General features: G+C 41.5%; 1 long non-coding RNA gene across 1 annotated transcript; it reads right to left on the minus strand.

Annotated features, from left to right (window-relative positions):
• Positions 1-3,127: 3,127 nt before the first annotated feature.
• Positions 3,128-6,277, minus strand: LOC135501929 (uncharacterized). Its single transcript, XR_010449679.1, has 3 exons — positions 6,190-6,277; positions 4,206-4,363; positions 3,128-3,332 (listed from the first exon to the last, which is right to left on the minus strand). It is a non-coding gene; the product is annotated as an uncharacterized LOC135501929 (long non-coding RNA).
• Positions 6,278-8,118: the final 1,841 nt, after the last annotated feature.

An 8,118-nucleotide genomic window follows, 5' to 3' on the forward strand; every position in this document is an offset into this window, starting at 1 on the left:
ACCGATCTCGCTCGGACTCTCGCTTAATTGCGCTTTTATTTGTGACAATCAGCCCATTTTTTGTCGGATTCGCAGAATTTTACCGCGTTCATGATTGACTGGCAGCATCCCTCGCTTCGTTTGCTTACCGTATTTTCAGTGATACCGTTTTCGTGTTGTTCGAGAATAACTGTCGTAACGTGTTGTTTTTGTAAATAACTCGCGACGCACAAGTTGGATCGTTCGACGAATCGTAATCATAGATATGTCGTTCATTGATTTATTGAAGAACCCAAACCCCGGGGTTATGTGATTTAGCGTGCGCGCGCATAGTTCGTTGTATATAAATTTCATCGCCTATTCCACAAATTGGAGTAATGTTTGGAGCCCAGGAGTGATCATGGGAAGTGATTTCGTGAATTCGAAAGACGTTGTTATAAAGGTTATTACAAAGGCCAGATTTGAAATGCCTTGGTCTTACGGTTTAATACAAAACGTGTGCCTTTGTTGACGGATGGAAGAAGGGACACTATTCCGAATAATTATTTTACCAGCTCAGATGCCTTTTGTCAGCTGAGCTAAAGAATTGTTTCTGGAGACCTCACCGTTACCACTGATCGCAGAGCATTTCAACTTTCAGGGATGATAGGAGATATACTGGAGCTTTGCATGTAAGGTTTGATTTTTTCAGTTAATGTAACTAATCTGATGAGAAAACACTACAGGGAAGCTTCTGAGTTTGTCCTGTGAACTCCGGACACCTCTACTGGCTCTAATCTGTCATTTAAACTGGGACAGAGAATTGATAAAGATGCTATCTACAATAAAAACGGGTACAAAATGATGAGAGAAGAAATGGCAAAGGGCCATTGTGCTCACCGTAATGATATTTGGTGGTTAGGAATTCATCCTGGTTAAGAAACATGATACATTACATGGCTAGTATATAGGTCAAACCAAAGTCGGTATGCCATGTGATGTACTGTTGCTGGGAGACTACCATACAAATATTATCGATAATAAGTCACTAAAAGCAAGATATTGCACTTTTCCCTTTTTTAGTTTTGGCCTCCTGGTGGCCAGGTCGAGAATCAGATCGGATCAAATTTCGGTATCCGAGGTTACATGACGTAGGGAGTCATGTGTACCAAATTTCAAGTTCATAGCTTTTACGGTTAAGAAAAGTGTCCTAGTTACACTGAAACGGCCAATTTACGCCATTTGACCTAGACCTGGAAAATTTGGAAAAATCAAAAAACCGTATGAATAATATGTGATGTATCCTTGCTAGGAGAACCTACCATCAAAATTGTATCAAAAACGAGTCACTCATAAGAGAGATATCACACTTTTTAGGTTTCCACTTCTTGCCCCTGGTGGCCAAGTCAAGAATCAGATTGGACCGAAATTCATTGTCAGAGGTTACATGACATAGGGAGACATGTCTACCAAATTTCAAGTTCATAGCTTTAGCGGTTAAGAAATGTGCCATAGTTACACCCAAACGGCCAATTTACACCATTTGACCTCTGTGACCGTGAAAATTAGATCAAATCAAAACCCCGTAGGATATGTGATGTATCCTTGCTAGGAGTACCTACCATAAAAAATCAATCGAAAACAAGTTACTAATTAGCAAGATATTGCACTTTTTCCCTTTTTTAGTTTTGGCCCCCTGGTAGCCAAGTCAAGAATCAGATCAGACTGAAATTCGGTATCTGCGGTAACATGACAAAGAGGGTCATGTGCACCAAATTTCAAGTTCATAGCTTTAGCAGTTAAGAAACGTGCCACTGTTTTTGAAATAGGATACGACGACGAAAGACGACGGACACTGCGGTATTGTAATCGTATAGACTCACCTCACTCAAACGGCCAAATTACACCATTTGACGCTGTGACCTTGGAAACTAGATCAAATCAAAAACCTGTACGATATGTGATGTATCCTTGCTAGGAGTACCTACCATAAATATTTTATCGAAAACGGGTGACTCAAAAGACTAAGAGAGATCACACTTTTAAAGTTTCCACTTCTGGCCCCCTGGTGGCCAAGTTAACAATCAGATCAGACTGAAATTCATTGTCAGAGATCATCTGAACTGAGGGGTCCAGTGTTCAAAGTTTAGTTCATAGCCGTAGCAGTTAAGAAACGTGCACTATTTTTGAAATAGGATACGACAGACGACGGACACTGCGGTATTGTATAGACTCACCTAGACGGTGAGCCAAAAAAAGTTTGGCTGATGGTCTAATTTGCTAGCTGAAATATGATTTACATTCAAGATTTGAGAAATGCATTTCATGTCAAATATACTCACAGCTGAAAGAAAACATTCAAAATGAGGCCATTAACACCCATGTTTTTTTCACTGACCCCCGGAGTTCTGTGCTCAGTTTGACCAGATTTGTTTTTGTATTTCGTTCTTTTGTAAATTTTGTGAGCCAGATTAGCAAATATCATACATCTATTTATCAACACAGATATTAAAATGCCTACCCCCAACCCCGGTCCGCAGCAGCCTAGACTCATATTTTGATGTTAATACAGTTGATTAATTTCCTTTTAAAAACTTTTGTCAGGGCAGATCAGGGTAGGATGGCCTCATTTTGGCACTACATGCATGACACAATGTGATTCTTTATCTAAACCTGGTGGTATTGATCAGGTCCAAACAGAAATCCCCAGATGACATCACTTGAAGAGAGACAAGGCTTTTTCAAGATTTTGAAGTGTTTCCACAATTTTCATAAGCATGAGTATCACAATTTACATTAAGACCTGCTACTATCAGAGCCACCATATTGGTCTAAAAAATAAACTGATAATTCCTAATGTCACCTAAACATACACTGTGTGAACCCAATAGCATTCTCTACCGGTCAACTTTTGTTGCAGTGTAAAATCTGACTTCAGACTGACATCAACAAAAACCCCTTGTGGAGAATGGAAAAGGAAAAAAAGACGAACCGAACACCAAAGAGATTCTGATTCCACTCTGCTTCCAGCAATTTCCTGACGAGTCTTCAATGCATTTCCAAGGAATTTCCAATGCGTTTTTGAAGAGTTTCCAACGAGCATGTATGCCATTCTTGACAGGATTCATTCAGAGTTCTTGGCCAAGTATGATACAAAGTTCCATTGATTTGTACAACATGTACGTGACAGTGATGTTGAGGGCAGCATTTCCCACACTGTTCAGCTTGATTTCCTGGTACCAAAAATTGATAAGTGAGCTAGCTTTATCTTCGATGGTACTGAACTGCCGGCGATTTGTTCAATTCACGCGCAATGACGTCATCAGGATTGCTATCTCATCAAACCCATCAATCAAGCATAAAATAATAAGGTCCTGAAATAGAGAAACACTACAATCAGGACAGGACAAAGTAAGAGCGCCAGGTGACATTCCTTTTTCTCCATTGCCACTAATAATAGGCCCATCGCCACAATAAAAAGGGGTCTGTCCAAGACGAGCACTAAACAATATGTAGTTCAACCAAATCAAATCGTAATTTCTATGGCGGAACTTACCAGGCAAAAGAGTCCTGTTCAGGTGTACTCTCCCATCTTTACTTTTCTGTATTTATGGTCAAAGTAAACAATGGTTCCATGCAGAGCCATTTTTTAATGTTAGTAACCTTCAGGGCTCCAGTCTTGCTATTTAGTTGCGAGGCGTGTACATTTATGCAAACTTTGTAGTCAACTTCTCAAGTCAAATCACATGCTCAATCATCATAATGACCAAGCAGTCAGGTCAGCAGCAGATCTTGCACGAATTGATTCAACGAAAAGTCACTGCTAGAGAACTGCGACACGGATCTTTGATTTTTCCTAATAATCAAATGTTATGTATTCTCATATTTTAGACGCCTTGACCTGACAAAGCAAAGAAGAAGAATAATTCCACATTTCCCAAGCATTTTGGTGCAAAACAGTGCACCATTTATGAGCCCCATACAGACGATAATGACTGACCACCTTTAAAATGACCACAATCCTTAGTTATCTGGGCTGAGTTGTTCAGAACAATGTTAGCTTAATGGAAGATTTAAGTCTCAACATGAAAATTCGAATGGGTTTAAAACAGAAAGAGATTAACGTCCTTGAGGATACTTAACGTAACAATTAGGGATGACGTAACTTTTGTGCTTTTGAACAACCAGGCCGTGAAGCCATCAATCTTATTGCATCCTCAGATTCAGGGCCTTTCACTCATACTCACCAGTAACACGAATGAGGGAGGACACAAGTTTGTGAGGATGATCTTTCAAGTGCTTGAAAAGAAATCCACAATGAAGGCCTTGGTATTCAACAGCAATCCCCATGATGCACGCGATCACTCCGAGTACATATCTAGTATGTTTTCAGTCTGGTAGACTCCTGAAATTAGTTTTAGAACCAATGAATGGTAAACCACCAAAGTGGCGTCCCCAGGAATGAGGCAGCATATATATCAGAGACCACTGGATGACATGAACCTCATCCTTTAGTAGACGATGGCTTCAACTCTTAAATGCAAGTGGGGATGTCACTTGGTACTTGGGTATGTCACTTTAATTCGATGATAACCACATCCAAGCATGTAAACATACCAGTGAAGCAAACTTTGTAGGAGCATCATCGGGTGCATCATGATCATCAAAAATTATTGGCAACTCCCATGAATCAGCAAAATTTGAACCAAACACAACGTAGTGAGTGTAATGGTTACGTACATGTATAAAGTGTAAACAATATTCATATATCCATCATGTCCATCGAATCTGAAAAAATTTGTGCAGACCCATGACAATTCTGGTTCCGGTACAGTTTGTCGCATTCCATATGGGCCGCGCTTGCCGATCCTGCTTTCACGACGCGCCGCAACCACAGTTACCATGATTCCCATTGTTTCCTTCCTCGTGACGCAATTATTTCATGACGTCATGAGCCATTGACCATTCACGCAAGTAAATTTATTCACACCGGCGCCACTGTCCTGAAGTGCGGGTGTGGGACATCATGTATCTAAAAATCGTCTGCTAGAACATACAGGACAACAACGTCGGCGGAGACAGTTGTGACATTACATTGCAGACGAAGTAAACGTCCTCTTCTTCTCGATTTACGTACTTTACTTCAAAAAAGTCAGTTTTAACACTTCTGCACAAATAGTGTCATAATGTTCCATTTGGATAGAGATTTGACGGACTGATTTGGAAATTCATTCCAACCATGCAACTGTTTCAGAAATGAGAAAAAGCTCCTGGGTGTCATGACATGCATGGTGTGTCTTGCCTCTGCATTTTTGTACTCAGGCATGTCAGAGGGTTTTCAATTTTCATATCATTGAAGAAAAATAATTCATTCCAATCTACAAGTATATCAATCACATCATTTATTTTAAAATCGTCTGCTAGGACATACAGGACAACGTCGGTGGAGACAGTTGTGACATTTCAATTTTCATTGCATAGAGATTTGACGGACTGATTTGGAAATTCATTCCAACCATGCAACTGTTTCAGAAATGAGAAAAAGCTCATGGGTGTCATGACATGCATTCAATTATTATTTCACCACAAAGAGCTGCTTCTTCCAGCAGATATGAGACAGCTGCCGGGGCGGGGACTATTTCTTTATGGGGCCTTATTGTTCAGCGTCTCCAAGGAATTCTATTTTTAGAGTCCAATGGGGGGGGGCCTTCCCCCCAATGTACTGACTAAAACCTGTCACTTTCAGAGAACGGGGGAGGGGGTTTGGGGGACTCATCCCCCAATGTTCTGGCTATATATGTCAGAAGGACGGGGGTTTGGGGGGCTCCCCCATGTCAAACAGTTGTGTGAGTTCACTAGAGATTGCTCTTTACATATTACGAAGTAAGTACCGGTACTGTAGTGTAAGTTAGTTGTCTATGAAAGTCGTGCATAGGCCTAGGGAAGAGTCATTATGCACAGCTGATACCTAGGCTACCATGGATACATTTACAATACATAAGAGATCGAATGGACAGTGGTAGGCCTAGTAGTTTCAAGTATGGACGGGGTGATGGATGGCATTGTGTCACCGGCCCTGTCGGCTAGGCCTACACTACAGTCAGTGTACAGTACACGCAACAACGCGCGTTGTAATTACTGAACCACCGATATCTTGGAATTAATACATCAAATACCTACCTTATTTTAAAAAAAGGTTGCTTAATACCCTGTTTAACTAATTAGACTTACCTCTGGATCACAAATATGTTGTTTTTGACAAGAAAACGGCCCTGAAATGGACGAATCTTTGGGGAAATTTGGAGACTCGAAAATGTTGTTGCAGTCGTTAGGTGCAATTCCAGTCTAACCGGGACGCCCCATGGCTCATTATCGGCAGGGTAAGGTCTCGTTAGGGAGTTTTTCCCAAATGTACGCGATGATGACGTGCCCCATTAACAGGACGTAACATCTATTTTAAAATGCGTTTCCAAAGTGAATACATAAGGACAACCCATTTGTGTCGTATAATATGTAAAGAGCAAGCTCTAGTGAACTCACACAACTGTTTGACATGGGGGAGCCCCCCCAAACCCACGTCCTTCTGACATATTTAGCCAGTACATTGCATTGGGGGATGAGTCCCCCAAACCCCCTCCCCCGTCCTCTGAAAGTGACAGGTTTTAGTCAGTACATTGGGGGGAAGGCCCCCCAACCCCCCCCCCCTCATTGGACTCTAAATATAGAATTTCTTGGAGACGCTGAACAATAAGGCCCCATAAAGAAATAGTCCCCGCCCCGGTAGCTGTCTCATATCCGCGGACAGAAGCAGCTCTTTGTGGTGAAATAATAATTGAATTTTCCACCTGCTAGCCTAGATATTTGTGTATGTTCACCAGCTAGTTAATAACGAATTTTTGTAGCTGATATATTCTTAATTGTTTTAACGCGTTTTTTTGGATTCGTTTGGCGCCAAAATCAAGAATGGCAAATTTACGATCTTGACACTAGAGGCGCTGATGTCGTTCCGGAACGGTAGATGCTAAATCGGATAGCCAGGCGGGAAAACCTGCACTCTGACCACGTGACCTACATCATTACTTCACAGTTCCGGCACTGGGTCGAGTTTGGCAGTTACTAGAAATCACTTGATTGGATCTGGATTTAGTAGTGTTAAAACTGACTTTTTTGAAGTAAAGTACGTAAATCGAGAAGAACATGACGTTTGCGTTGTCTGCAATGAAATGTTACAACTGTCTCCGTCGACGTTGTCCTGTTTGTCCTAGGTCTCGTTAGGGAGTTTTTCCCAAATGTACGCGATGATGACGTGCCCCATTAACAGGACGTAACATCTATTTTAAAATGCGTTTCCAAAGTGAATGCATGAGGACAACCCATTTGTGTCGTATATCACTGGAAACGCCCGATTCCCCTGATTCTGCAGGATGTTAAATCGGGCATTTTATTTCTTTATATAAATCATAAGCGTCGCATTTGCTCCAAGCTCTGTTCACCATCCCAAATGGCAATATTGCCAATTGGGCCGGACAATCACGAAAACCCCCAAATATTATACATTTCTTCCTGAATAATTCTTACAGTGACCATTCTCCCATGAAAGACAGTTGCTTACGCTACACAAAAATCAAAAAAATCGAGGGTCAACCATTGAACTTTTGGATATGTTGAATTTTGCACAAATCAGCGAAAAACGCGCCAACTGGCACTGCACGACATTTCAACACGGGGCCGACGCACATCCCAAGTTCAGTGTACACATTCGTCGGCAACAACAGTATAAATGCGTAGTTTCTTGTTAGTCGCCTATTGAGTAGCGCTCTAGGTTTCAGAAACTCCATAAAAACATGTATTTGCCAAAACAACTGCTGAATCAACGCTGACATACTGTAAGGACCGAGAAATCAATGATTTTAGGATCTACGGTTAGGGCTTGGCCGCGCATGAATAAAAAAAACAACTCCCTAATGAGACCCTAGCAGACGATTTTTAAATACATGATGTCCCACACCCGCACTTCAGTGGCGCCGGTGTGAATAAATCTACTTGTGTGAATGGTCAATGGCTCATGACGTCATGAAATAATTGCGTTACGAGGAAGGAAACAATGGGAATCACGTCCGACGTGGTAACTGTGGGTGCGGTGCGTCGTGAATGCAGGAT

The sequence above is a fragment of the Lineus longissimus genome, chromosome 17, assembly GCF_910592395.1.
Source record: "Lineus longissimus chromosome 17, tnLinLong1.2, whole genome shotgun sequence".
In the NCBI taxonomy this organism is placed as follows: Eukaryota; Metazoa; Nemertea; class Pilidiophora; order Heteronemertea; family Lineidae; genus Lineus; species Lineus longissimus.